Raw genomic sequence first — 14,900 nt, 5'->3', positions numbered from 1 at the left:
TGATACTAGCCTGAGTTCCTTACTCATTTAAGCGTATGAGACGACTTTGCTGCCGATATCTGATCCTGATTGATGCTCCTGGGCCAGAATCCCGACCTCCTCTTCTTCTCGAACTGCAACACCTCACTTCGCCACCTACAGAAATACACAAGGGGGAGCACACAAGAGGGTACACCGGGGGGGACATAACAAACACTAGACAGGACATAAGACAGTAGAATTCTCGTCGTCTCGGCGACGTCGCCTTCTTGACAAGATCACTGCCTTTGGGAAGCTGGACTCCTCTCCAACCGTCCGGAGGTAACGTGGGATGAAGATCACTCACCCACCGCGTCCAGTCCCAAAGGACTTCACTAGGGCCCAGGAGAACCACCCTCCTCCCCCCTAGTGCGTGGCCCATGCGGACTTTTGGAGCAGGTCACTCCCCCCCTCTCCTGCCTCGCTCTTCCTAAGCTTGAATTAACTAAACCTAACTTATACTATGCATAACCAGAGTCTGTCCCGGCTTTGTTCACCCCTATAGTGTACCAGGCTAATCCCTCGGTGTCATGGCCTCAGCAACCTGTGTTTCTTTGCTTCTCCTCCAGATCTCGTCCCCCTTCCTTTTGATTTCAACCTTCCCCATTCTGCCGCTGCGGCGCTATACTAATTCCCTTCCCGTATTTCTTCCTATTCTTCCCAGAATCAAAATTCAAAAAGCTCGCGTCAGGCCGGAGAGGTGACTAATCTAGGCCTACGCGGGCCGTCCGGCGCATTCTGGACGCCTTGTTGGGCTTACGGCTGTCCTCGGTCCTGCTGGTGACATCCTCTGGCCGCGACGGTGGGTGCTGGTTCCGCGCCACCTCCAAGATGGCGCCGCTCCTTCCGGGGCACAGCTGTGACGCGCATCCGGGAGGCGCCCATTTTGGAGGACGTCTCTCACCAGTGCGGAGGTGCGTGCGCCTGCTCCTGCTTCCCGCTCACCGCTCTCTTCCTGCTCCTGCGGGTCACGGTGGATTCCCGCCTTCTAGAGCTGCTTCGCCATCTTGTGTCAGGGGCCACCATCATCAAAAAGGTAGGCCGCAAATTTTCTCACCAGGGATTCTGTATTAGTGCAAGTTGCTTGAACACTGGACATCTATAGTTGGGGAGTCGGGGATCACGGGACTTTTAATCGGGGATGGGTTTCTTTATTTGGTGACAGCTTCACCGTGGCCGGGGACCAGACATCAGGTAATTCTTGTAACGGAACTCTATCAACATTGAACTTTTTATTCTTAGTGTTCAGCTGAGACCTTTAGGTTTGTGCTGCTCCCCTTTTCTCTCTGGGGGATCTTGCCCTTTGCTCCCATACAGGTTCTGGGAGGACGACATTTGGGTCTTCCACTGCCGGATCTTCACCTAGGCCCAGCTTATGGAGGAGCTTCACCTAGGCCCTCTTCTGTTCCTCGGAGGGTGGTAGTTTTATCGCCTCTCGTTACCTGCAGGCCGAAGGGGAAGGTCCACCTGTACCTTACCCCTCTATCTCTCAGGGTCTTAGTGAGAGGCAGCAGGGCCCTGCGGCGAGCTAGTGTCTCTGGGGACAGGTCTTGAAAAATAGACATTCTCACGCCCTCATACTCCACTACTGGAAGGGGTCTCGTTTTGTGTAGTACCGCTTCTTTTGTGCGGTAATAGTGCAGTCTGAGCACAATGTCCCGTGGCTGCTCGTGCATTAGTGGCTTCGATCGCAGGGCTCTGTGGCACCTGTCAAGTGATTAGTATTCTTTAGGGGTGTCAAGGAGCAGGGTCTCTAGCCATTTCAGGATAAAATCCTCGCTGTCCAGGACGGTTTCAGGGACCCCCCTAATCCGGAGGGTATTACGCCTGTCCCTGTTCTCTGAGTCCTCTTGACGGTCCCGCAGCTCATTTATTTGTTCTTGGAGACTGGTATATTTGCGGTCTTGTCTTTTTATGGCCCTGATCGACTGGTCCATTTTATTTTCTAGGACGTTCGTCCTCTCCCCTAGACCGGTTACCTCTTTCTTTAGGTCTTTAAGCTCAGCCTGCAGGAGTGCTTTCAGATTTTCATAGAGTTTATCCAGGTCACATTGTCTCACTGGACGCAATGCTGGGTTATCCCGCTCCTCTCCTTCCTCGTCCGGCTCAGTCTCCGATCCGGCATTTGAATGTGGCGCCATTTCTCCCCCTGCACCGCTCGATCCAGCACGGCCGAAATATTCTGGTAACCCTTTCTTTTTGGCTATTTTGGGGGTTTTCATCGACATTGCGGGACACTGTTGGGCTTTATTGGTAAAATGATCCGTTGAGTGGATGAATTTAATAGGTTTCTGCTATCGATGTATTCTAGCGAGGCACGGAGCACTTATCTTATGCGACCATGCTCCTTGCCGTCGCGCATGCGGCTCCAAGACTCTTGTTTTTAACGGTCTATAGGTTTTACCTACGTATTTTAATCCGCAGACGCATGTCATTAGGTAGATTGTACCGCATGTGAAACAGTTAATAAAATCTTTTATCTTGTACGTGACTGTATCAGTGATATCTGTGAATGTCTTCGTTGTTGGCATGAACTTACAGGCTTTGCACCTTCCGCATGAAAATGATCCCTTTGGTTTACTACCTAGCCATGTTGTTAGTGGTAGTGTTTTAAAGTGACTGTGTACTAGTCTGTCTTTTAGATTAGTATTTCTTCTACATCCTGTTATGGGTCTATCTTGTAAGATCTTTCTTAAATCTATATCCTCCAGGAGAACATGGCAGTGTTTTCGTAATACGTTTTATATATTTTGCCACTGATCATTATAAGTGGAGATGAACCGAATTGTTTAATCATTAGATTCCTTTGTTCTGTTTACTAAGAGGTTGGGTCTTTGTGAGGTTAATGCTCTATAGTAAGCCTTCTTGATGAGTTTATTACTATATCCTCTTGTTCGGAATCTTTCTAACATGTCTCTTGCTTGTACAACAAATTCTGTTGTCGTGGAACAGTTCTGACGTAGCCTCAGAAATTGGCCTATTGGTATATTTTGTGTCACATGTTTAGGGTGGTGACTAGTGGCCATCAGCAGTGTGTTAGTGGAAGTGGGTTTCCTATAAATACTAGTCTCAAGACATCCCTCTTCGGATTTGAAAATGGTAATATCTAAGAATTCTATCTTCTTTTTATCCAATTGAAAAGTTAGCTTCAAATTGAATACGTTGTGGTTCAGGATGTTAATGAACTCTATCAGAAGCTCTTCAGGCCCTTTCCAGAATAGTATAATATCGTCAATGTGCCTGACCCATAATTCTACATATTCGGTATATTTCTCATGCGGCTCTATGAAGACCACCGTTTCTTCCCACCAGCCCAGATATAAATTGGCATAGGTGGGAGCGCAGGTGGTCCCCATAGCCGTACCTCATATCTGATGGTATATGGTGTTATGGAAGTAGAAGAAATTATGGGTCAGGACAAAGTCTAAGAGGCTGAGGACTAAATTGTTGTGGGGCACACAGTTGTTATCTCTCGCTCTCAGAAAGTGGGCTGTTGCATCAATGCCATATTTATGAGGGATGCTTGAGTATAGTCCCTCAACATCCAATCCTACCAGATATGTATCTGGATCCAGAGTTACACCATCAATTTTACGTAATACATCAGTAGTGTCTTTTACATAGGAGGGTAGTACTTCAACGAAGGGGCGAAGTATTTTGTCTAGATAGACACTAACATTTGCAGTTAGGTTCCCTATTCCCGAAACAATGGGTCTACCCGGAGGTGGATTTTGGTTTTTGTGGATTTTGGCTAGATGGTAGAATGTTGCCACCTTAGGGTTTTTGATTGTCATAAACTCAAACTCTTTTTTTGATATTAGTTTCTGTTCTAGACCTTCCTTGAGTGTATCAGTAAGTAACTTCTGGTATTCTGAGGTAGGTTTGGTGGATAGAATCTGATAACATGTTGTGTCTGATAATATATGTTGGCATTCATGTACATAGTCTGATTTGTTGAGGATAACCACATTTCCCCCTTTGTCTGAGGGTTTTATGATAATTTTATCGTCTTGCTCAAGGTCTCTAAAGGCTAGTCTTTCAAAATAGGTCAGATTTTGTTGTTTTTTCCTTGTAGGTAATTTCTGTAGATCTCTAGTTACAAGTTGGTTAAAGACATCTATATTAGTACTACAGTCATATGGTGGCACAAAAGTAGATTTATTTTTGAGTGTTGTGAAAGGGCCTTCCCCAGGTGGTCTGAGGCTTTCCTCTTCCAGTTGTTCTAAAACATCAATGGTATTGAGTTGTTGTGTGTTCAAGAGCTCCATAGGGGTGTTGGCATTTTGCCACTGACTACGTTTTTTAAAAAATTTGTGTAGTGTTAACTTTCTGCAAAAAAGATTGAGATCTTTGATGCATATGAAATGATCCAGAGGGCTGGTTGGACAAAAAGTTAGACCTTTAGATAACATACTAATGTGATTGCTGTTGAGGATTTTGGAAGATAAATTTACCACCTGCGTCTCCTGCGCCTGGCTCTCCTCGATGGTTCCCTGTATCCCCAGATCTCTCGATCCCTTAGATATCTATCTTTTTCCCCTCCTCGTCCTCCTCTTTGGTTTGGTATGGGGTAGAGCCTTGGGTTCTCTAAAAAAAGTACCCTGTCTCTGTGGTAGGGGAAAAGGGGCTTCAGGCCCTTGATTAGATGTATCTTGTGGGTGTACGCTTGTATCTACCTCGTGATCGCTCACCGAGGTTTCCCACTCAGTAGAGGATTCTTGTGTTTTGGGGTATGTGTTAGCAGGTCGTGGTTTGGTCTTAAATCTAAAGATTTTGCCAGTTCTAAAATCCTCAAAATCACAGATAAATTTATTGTGCTTTCTATCCTTGATGTCCTTGGTGAATTTATCGATATTAATTTTTAATTTGCTCTCCAGATGATCAAAACTGGGGTCAGTTTGCCATTTACCTATATCAGATAACAAGATTTTGATTTCTGCTTTCACTGACTCCAATTTTTTGGTTTCATAATCTACAAGCAATTGCAAAATCTGTGCAGAGCAATTGAGGAGATTTTTTTCCCAGCTCTTAATAAAGTCTGTATCTGTGATGTGATGTGATGGTGGCAGCTTAACTCTTAAACCTCTTGGTACTAATTCTGTTTTCAGATAATTTTCGAGGCTAGCCACCTCCCACCTTATCTTGGCCCTTGAACTATATGTTCTGTTTAAATCTTTGAAATAGCCATTGATGTCTGCTGTGGGTGTTTCCTCATGGGATATTGAATTAGTGGAAAAAATTTCCTTTGCCTCATCCAGCCAATTATTTAATTCTTGTCCTTCAGTGAGAAAACTCGTCATGACTTTGTCATATAAGTGTGATCTAGAGTATATGTTTGTTAACTTTTTAACTCTGGTGAGTTGGGAGCTGGTCTCATACGTACAGAACAATAGCTGTTCTGAATACCATTACAATACTTTAAAGGTGAGTGAAACCGCTCATCCATTTAATTTGTAGTTATTATTCTGATAAGCAGGTGCTCAGAAGGGATAAAGATATCTGCGTTTAACAATGTTGATCAAAGAGATCAGAAAAGTATCCCAATAGCACCCAGCACTCAATGCTGTATATAGTTACTCTAGACAACAATAGTCCAGTAGGAACAATTACCTATTTCAACAAATGTATAGGGGGTTAGTAACCCTTGTACCGAAAAGTCCAATGAAAATAACAAAGTTTTATTTGTCTAAATACTTATTAAAAACACACATATATACATCATTCAAAACTATTAAAATACCCCTTCAGAGGTGGCTTTTAGGGTTAATGGTAGTTCAGTAGACTATCTTACATTGATAGGAACTCCATTAACCTTCTTGCATATAATATGACAAATCAGTGGTTTTTGTCAGGATGCATATCATAGAGATTTAGGCAAAGTGTCCCCCTTAAAATAGGTGAATTCAGGTATGATGGTATAACATTCATATATGTATTTCTTGCCACCTAAAAATCCCTATATTAGTTCTATGTTCTCTTTAAAACGGTCTTCTTCGGGGAGTGGTGAGAGGAGAAATGAGCTAGAGTTTATAGGTAAAATTTATTGAGGGAATTCGCGCCAAAAAGGGATTTAATATGGAGCAGCTGTGATAAATGGGAGTGCTCTCCTTAGAGCACAGCGTCCTGCTTGCTGTAATGACATAACTATTGACCTCATTGGTATGGAGGAGTCATGTGATACACAATAGGTCCCTCCGTGGCAGAATCAAAATGTGATGCATATGACGTCATCGCGCAAAGCGCGTCATGACGTAAAGTTACCATGGCGATCGTAAGGGTATATTATCAAACGGGCACTAGCCCAGAAGAAAGGAAACAGTAGGGGCTGCACTGATTACAAATAAATGGCCCTACTGTTTCTCCAAAGTCAAACACTGCGTTGTAGCATGCATCATAGGATCCGTTGGTGGATCGAGTGATGACGTCGATGACGTCATCACGCAATGTGAATCATAGCGCGGGGTTGTCTCTAGATAATAACACCATTACTAACTGCAATTATGATGGCTTGATCCCCAAATTCCCTGTAGTTCCAACTTTTTACCTGTTGCCCAAAGTCCACAAAAATGCCTCTCGCCCACCAGGCCGCACTTTTGTTTCAGGCATAGGGGGGTTGTGTGAACCTGCTTGCCGCTTCATTGATTCTTTTCTGTGCCTCGTTGTCGTTAATTTACCCTCCTATTTGAGAGACACGATGGAGGTTCTGTCCAGGGTCGACTGCATCACGGTCGATGAGGATACTATCCTCGCGACCTGTGATGTGGAGTCCCTGTATACCAGTATCCCCCATCGTGAGGGTCTCTTGGCATCTAAGTTTTATTTATCAATGCAGGATATTTCTGTTGATTTACTTGATTTCATAATAGATTTACTTCAATTTATCCTTACCCATAATTATTTTATTTTCAAAAATAAATATTATTTACAAGTCAGAGGCACAGCAATGGGAGCGGCTTGCGCACCCTCCTATGCAAACTTATTTTTGGGCTGGTAGGAGAGGGAGGTAGTTTTCTCGGACCAATATCGCCAATTCAGTGACTTGGGTTTATTGTAGCTGAGATACATCGATGACATCCTGGTGGTCTAGCATGGCACCAGTGATGCATTTGCAGATTTCATCGATGCTCTCAACCACAATGAACTCAATATCAAACTCACTTATCTTTGCAGTCCTACATCTGTAGATTTTCTGGATGTTAGGATTAGCATTAATCAGACAGGCATGATTGAGATTGATATTTACTGCGAAACGACTGCGGCAAATTCTGTTCTCCATGCCTCAAGCTCCCATCCTCAACATCAAATTTCAGGGATTCCACGCAGTGAATTCCTTAGACTTAAGAGAAATTGTTCATCTCAAGCCAATTTTGAACTTAGAGCTGCAGATTTAAAAACAAGGTTTTCGAAACGTGGTTATACCAAAACGCAGATTCTTAGGTTAAACAAATTGCCTTAAAGTGGCTCGTGAGAGTCTATTACAACCAAAACCCAAGTATAAAAGTAGGAAACAAATCAGATTTGTTAGTACTTTTAACCAACAGTGGTCTGACCTGAGGGGCATTTTACAGAAACATTGGGGGATCTTGATGACGGACACAGAACTTAGAAATGTACTTGGCGATCATGTAAGTCTTGCCAGTCGCAGATCTCCGAATCTGTGAGATAAGTTAATCCGCAGTCATTATGCCCCTCAGGCCAACCCCACTTTTTTATCTCAACAACGCAAGCCAGGTTTCTTCAAATGCGGCTCATGTTCTGTATGTAGATATATGTACCAAACTTCAACATTTGTTAACACTACTAAGTCACGAACGTTTATAATACTCTCCTTCCTCAATTGCAAGAGTAAGGGAGTAGTTTACCATCTGTCTTGCCCCTGTGGTCTCGCCTATGTGGGCATGACCACTAGGGAACTCAGTTTCCGTGTACTTGAACACACTCGCAATATAAGAAATGCACAACGAGACTTAGACTCCTGCAAGAAAATCACTTCGGTTGCCCGTCATTTTTTGCGTTGCCATGGGTCCGACTGTGTACGATCCTTACTGCATTCGCCTTTGACAGGGGATCTCTCGGTGCCTGTGTTGGTGACCTTGAGAAGGCTCTGTTGAGGAGGGAGTGCAGGTGTATTGTGCAGTTGGGTACCATGATGCCACGGGGGTTAAATGACTACCTTGGCTTTGCCATGTTTTTATAACAATACTTCCTTGTCATGGTTTGTTTTCCAAAATTCCTATTTGGCTCTCCCCCTCCCCTTTTTTTCTTTTTCTCTTATGTCCATGCTGTGGATTAGCACCTTTACCTGGGATTCCCCACCTCGCAATCTGATTACCTGCGCATCTGTAATATCATTTTTTCTGGTCTTATTTCAGGATATTTCATCTTATGTTTTGTGCTATCTTGGTGCCTTCGAGACATTATTTTTCCTTTTTTGATATGGGATACTATCAAGACTCAACGATGATTTAATTCCAGTGAATATGGACCATCTCATGGACCAATACTCTATCCTGGGATATCCCATCTCATGTTTTGAGCTACTTGATGTCTTTGAAATTTTGCTCCTTGTGATGTCACCCTATCCTGGGATATCCATCCTATGTTTTGGGCTATTTGTTGCCTTTGAGACATCGCTCCACCTCATCTGTGAGCCAAGCAAGACTCAATGACATAGTAAATGCTGTGCATATGGACCAGCTCACGGAATTATTCTTGTGTTTATTACAACATGGACATTTCACCTAGGGACATTTCTCTTTATGCCTTTGGCTTCTTTGTATCTATAAGACAAATGTTTGTCTATATGCGCGTATTTTATTAATGATTTTTGATAATATGATGTAAATGACTCATGCCCGCTATATCAGGGAGTAATCTCAAGACTGCATTTCTAATCAAGACTCTATAATGGAAATTAAATTATTTTTGATTTCTATAATTATGTCTTATTAAGATCTCTAGGTAAATATAATTAAGTGTGTTTTTAAGCACATATATTTTTGGCATATTGTGCTACTTTCATTCTTTTGCTTTAATATCTAAGAACATATAACCAGCATATGGCTATTGAAGCAAATATATGTTATTATTGTGTATTGTTATACAGTTTTGCTATGATAATTTCTCTGTATTATTACTTAATCTGGTTAGCTGATAACGATTATTCTTGCCTGTATTTGGAGCCATCACAAACATTGTTTGTCAATATAATAATAAACTAATCCTTAGTGTACACTATAATCAGGGGTTTTCAACAGACCTTGTTTGTTCAGCATACACATACATCTTTTTTGTGGTTACAATTTATTCATGTGCTTTACCTGTGTATGATTTCCTCCTAGTCAATGACTGCTTTGTTTTTGTTTATATGATCCCCTTGACAACCCTGCGCTATGATTCACATTGCATGATGACCTATTGTGTATCACATGACTCCTCCAGACCAATGAGGTCAATAGTTATGTCATTACAGCAAGCAGGACGCTGTGCTCTAAGGAGAGCACTCCCATTTATCACAGCTGCTCCATATTAAATCCCTTTTTGGCGCGAATTCCCTCAATAAATTTTACCTATAAACTCTAGCTCGTTTCTCCCCTCACCACTCCCCGAAGAAGACCGTTTTAAGTCGAAACGTGTTGGAGTGGGAGTCTGTGGAGGGGGACCCCTACCTTTCTTTCCTGATCAAGAGGCTATGGTTATTTCTTGCCCGTGACACCCATGATTTAATAGTGGTGATGTATATACAATATTGATATTTGTGCCATTCATGCTTCAACTCATTGCAGTCATTTACCTGTATTATCAGGTGATTCTTTGTTTGGGCATGCACTAGTCTGTAGTGTGTGTATAGGCTACACTTGTTTGCTCAATTCAGAGCTTCCTGTGTCTTTTGAATTGGGTGTTGGAATTGGTTCTACTGTTATACCCTTGCCTCGAGGTATACAATATATGGTAGTTGAGAGTCCCCCCCCCCTCTTTTAATCTTTATCCCTTGTTTTTAACTCACCTTAATAAAATCTCTGTTTACACTTTTTTTGGTATGCCCGTGTGCTTTTTGTAAGGTTGCTTTCTTTGTTGTTACAAAATTATTTCAACCTTTAGCACCACTGTCTAGTATTATTTATATTATATATACAGTATTGTGGACACCAGTAATTTATTGTGCTGAGGCGGTATTCTTTTGTGTATCTTTATATATATATATATATATATATATATATATATATATTAAAACAAAAGACTGCGCCTATAAATGGGTGTACATATTAGAAAAATATTGTACGTATATATAAAAGAATTTTAGAATTGCCCTTGATAGTATGGGCTATTTAGATATAATAACGTGAATTTTAATAAGATGATGAATCAACCAAATGGATATTATATATAAATGTCAAAGAATTATATAAGTATGTCTATATATTGCTAATGTGTATATATTGCTAACTGAAAATATATGTGACCACAAATAGAATATAACAAAATGAACAAGGGATAATATTAAATAAAAATCGATGTAAATGCATGAACCGTAGATAAAAGTCCAAAAATTAAATAAATCAATAGTTTGATGATACTGTAGTCAGGATACTGGCAGCCTTCCACAAAGAACCAACAAATTCCAAGCAGATCTGTACAAAAAACACAAAAGGAAAGCGCCGATCTTAGTGCAATAAGTCCTAACAAATACACATTTAATATCCCTTAAAATTCCAACAAAATGCAAACTCACAAACAACAAAGTTAAAATAGCATGTTATGAGGTGTACTCATGCACCAAACGAGTACTCAGCTACTCAGCTCACTCGATCACTTCACCGCATGGAATCGCAAAGCTCCTCTAGGTCTCCGTCCAGCAGGAACTCAGGGAGCGACACAGTTTCTCTTGATGTCCTCCGGCAACACAACTGGCGTGTATTAGGTTCCGGGCAGAGCTGTGTACTGCGTGCAAGCTGATATTGCAGCCGATAGCGTCTATGACGTGAGCAACCACACTAGCAACGCGACATACACCCATGTGTATATATATGTATATTATATATATAAACAAAAGATCTTACCCTTCTTGCGTCAGGCAAAAAAAGAGGCAGCACTCACTTCAAAGTATAAAATGTGTATTAGGCATGTGAAGACAGACAACCAATCCCAACGTTTCGGCTCCGGAACGGAACCTTTCTCAAGGGGGTGCAACACACAAATGATAGACAGGACATATATATACAAAAAACAAACAATAAAATCACCTGTGCAAAATTTCCTAATTGTGTTTTCCCCCCAAAAATTAAAATTACCTGATGTCAAAACGGAACCGCCATCTTGGAAGAGGCGGAACACTGCGCATGTGTGTAAAATGGCCGATCGAGGGTGCCATCTTGAATGTGGCACTTCTATTGCGCATGCGCATTTCACAAAAGTGACGTTCAGCTTGCCCATGCTGTAAGCAGGGTTGGGAGGGATAGTAAAGCACCCCTAGTACTTGTATTGTCTACCTTGTACATGCGTAACCCTCTAAATGCTCCGTGACGGCCTCTGACACCACACAGCTATATCCCCTGCACTAAAAAACACCCCTACAAATCATCCTCACACATCCTTTTTCTATCCATGCTTCTCCTCCTTGCTTCTGGGGATATCTCCCCCAATCCTGGTCCCTATTTTATTCCTACATGCGCTCGTCCTCGCCTGCCAACTGCAACCTCTACTCCTTCTGGTGTCAACCCCTCCAACCTCATACCCATCCCCTGCCACCCTCCCTCCTCTCTCCCTTTCTCCTGTGCCCTTTGGAATGCTCGCTCCCTTTCTAACAAGTTCCTCTCTGTGCATGACTTCTTTCTCTCTCACTCCCTGCTTCTCTTTGCTATAACTGAGACCTGGCTCACTCAGTCTGACTCTGCTCTGGAAGCTGCCCTCTCTTATGGTGGCCTTTCCTTCTCTCACACTCCGCGCACTGATGGCAGGGGTGGAGGCGTGGGGCTCCTGCTCTCCTCTCTCCGTCGTTACCGAACCCTTCCTATTCCTCCCTCTCTTGCTTTTCCTTCCTTTGAGGCTCACACTGTCCAGATTTTCTCTCCTCTCCCTGTTCATGTGGCGGTCATCTATCGCCCACCTACCTCTACTCATCCCGCTTCTGCCAATCTCTCTCACTTTGAATCCTGGCTCTCTTTCTTCCTCTCCTCAGACTCCCCTGTTCTTCTCCTTGGGGACTTCAATTGCCACATTGATGACCCTTCTCTCCCTTGGGCTTCTCGCTTTCTTTCTCTAACCTCTTCTTTTGGCCTTCAACAGTGGACTGCAGCCAGCACCCACAAGGATGGCCACTACTTAGACCTGGTTTTTACTAACAACTTCTCTCTCTCCGATTTCTCCATTTCCCCTTTTCCTCTCTCTGACCATCATCTCATCTCATTCTCTCTATCTCGCTTCTCCCCTTCTCCACCTCCATGTACACCCAGGTTCTGCAGAAACCTGCGCTCTATTCACTTACCTGACTTTGAGTCCACTTTACGCTCCTCCCTCTCCTCTCTCAGCTCTGCTACAGACCCCGACAACCTGGTCAGGAACTGCAACTCTGTCTTGTCCTCCTCTCTTGATCTACATGCCCCACTTTCTCTCTGCCGCACTCGCCCTTCTAACCCTAGACCCTGGCTAAATTCCCACACACACATGCTGCGTTCCTCCACTCGTTCCTCTGAACGCCTCTGGAGGAAGTCTCACACTCTAGCAGACTTCCTTCACTACAAATTTATGCTATCCTGTTTCAACTCTGCCCTCTCGCAAGCTAAACAAGCCTACTTTTCTGCACTAATCAACATGCACAAGTCGAACCCACGCCGACTGTTCTCTGTCTTTGATACTCTACTCAAACCACCCTCAGCTGCCTCTCCTTCCTCCATCTCCGCTCAGGACTTTGCTGACTATTTTAAGGAAAAGGTGGAATCCATACGTCAGAACAGCCCCTCTGTTTCTTCTTCCTGCCTTCCTTGACTCTTTTTCCACTGTCTCAGAGGAGGATGTGTCGCTGTTGATCGCCTCTTCTCCCTCTACCACTTGCCCTCTTGACCCCATTCCCTCCCATCTCCTAAAACCTCTTGCTCCTACTAGAATCCCTACGCTCACACACATTTTTAACTCCTCCCTCTGCTCTGGAACCTTTCCATCCTCCTTCAAACATGCAACAGTCATACCATTACTCAAAAACAGCAAGCTTGACCCTACCTCTCTTTCTAACTATCGACCTGTCTCCCTCCTGCCTTTTACCTCTAAACTCCTTGAACGTCTTGTATTCTCTCGCTTGCTCCATTTTCTCAACACCTATTCTCTCCTAGACCCTCTACAATCTGGCTTCCGCACTGCTCACTCCACGGAAACAGCCCTCACTAAAATAACTGACTACCTCCATGCTGCCAAAGACAGAGGTCATTACACTCTGCTCATATTACTCGACCTCTCTGCAGCATTTGATACTGTGGATCACCCTCTTCTCCTTCACATTCTCCATACTCTTGGTATTCGGAACAAAGCTCTATCCTGGATCTCATCCTACCTCTCCCATCGTACTTTCAGTGTCTCTTCTTCTAATACCTCCTCCTCCTCTATTTATCTCTCTGTGGGGGTACCCCAGGGCTCTGTCCTGGGACCTCTTCTCTTTTCTCTGTATACACTCTCTCTAGGTGACCTAATAACATCTTTTGGGTTTAATTATCACCTCTATGCTGATGACACACAAATATATTTCTCAACACCCGACCTTACACCTGCTATACAGACCAAAGTTTCTGAATGTCTCTCTGCTATATCATCCTGGATGGCCCTCCGTCGCCTTAAACTCAACATGGCTAAAACAGAGCTCCTCATACTTCCTCCCAAACCTGGCCCTACTACCTCCTTCCACATTACTGTTGGAACTACGATCATTCACCCAGTAGCCCAAGCACGCTGCCTTGGGGTCACACTCGACTCCTCTCTCACATTCGCCCCTCACATTCAAAACATTTCTAAAACTTGTCGCTTTTTCCTCCGCAATATAACAAAGATACGCCCTTTCCTCTGTTGCTCGACTGCTAAAACTCTGACTCAGGCCCTCATTCTCTCCCGTCTTGATTACTGTAACATCCTGCTGTCCGGCCTTCCTGCCTCTCACCTGTCTCCCCTACAATCTATCCTAAATGCTGCTGCCAGAATCACTCTACTCTTTCCTAGATCTGTCTCAGCATCTCCCCTCCTGAAATCCCTCGCCTGGCTTCCGATCAAATCCCGCATCTCATACTCCATTCTTCTCCTCACTTTTAAAGCTTTACACTCTTCTGCCCCTCCTTACATCTCAGCCCTAATTTCTCGCTATGCACCATCCCGACTCTTGCGTTCTGCTCAAGGATGTCTTCTTTCTACCCCCTTTTTATCTAAAGCCCTCTCCCGCCTTAAACCTTTTGCACTGTGCAGTAGCGGATTTGGAGGGTCTCCTTGATGACCAGGCGGGTAACCTACCCCCATATGATCTTTCTATGGATTTTTTCCAACACGAACATACGGGCTTTAAAAGAAAATCAGTCTTCTGTGCCAATAACTCTAAGGGTCCCTTTATCTCTACCTTTGAGAAACTAGTCGAGAGGGACCTTAGGGTGTTGGCGGAGGGGTTTATGTTTGATCACCCAAAAGGGGAAAATCTTTCGAGGGCTGAGCGACAAGAGCTTGCTAATTTACAACGAGACAAATCCCTTGTAGTAAAAAAAGCAGACAAGGGAGGAGCCATTGTTGTCCAGTCCTCGGAAGATTATAACAAAGAAGCTAGGAGACGTTGCCTCATACAAAAAACTTAGCACCGATTCCACTAAAAAATACCTTGACCAACTTAAATCACATTTAGAATTGGGTGAAGTCCTCTA

This window comes from Ascaphus truei, chromosome 2 (assembly GCF_040206685.1).
Source record: "Ascaphus truei isolate aAscTru1 chromosome 2, aAscTru1.hap1, whole genome shotgun sequence".
NCBI lineage: Eukaryota > Metazoa > Chordata > Amphibia > Anura > Ascaphidae > Ascaphus > Ascaphus truei.
The sequence above is the reverse complement of the archived record's forward strand: the minus strand, read 5'-3'. Positions refer to the sequence as shown.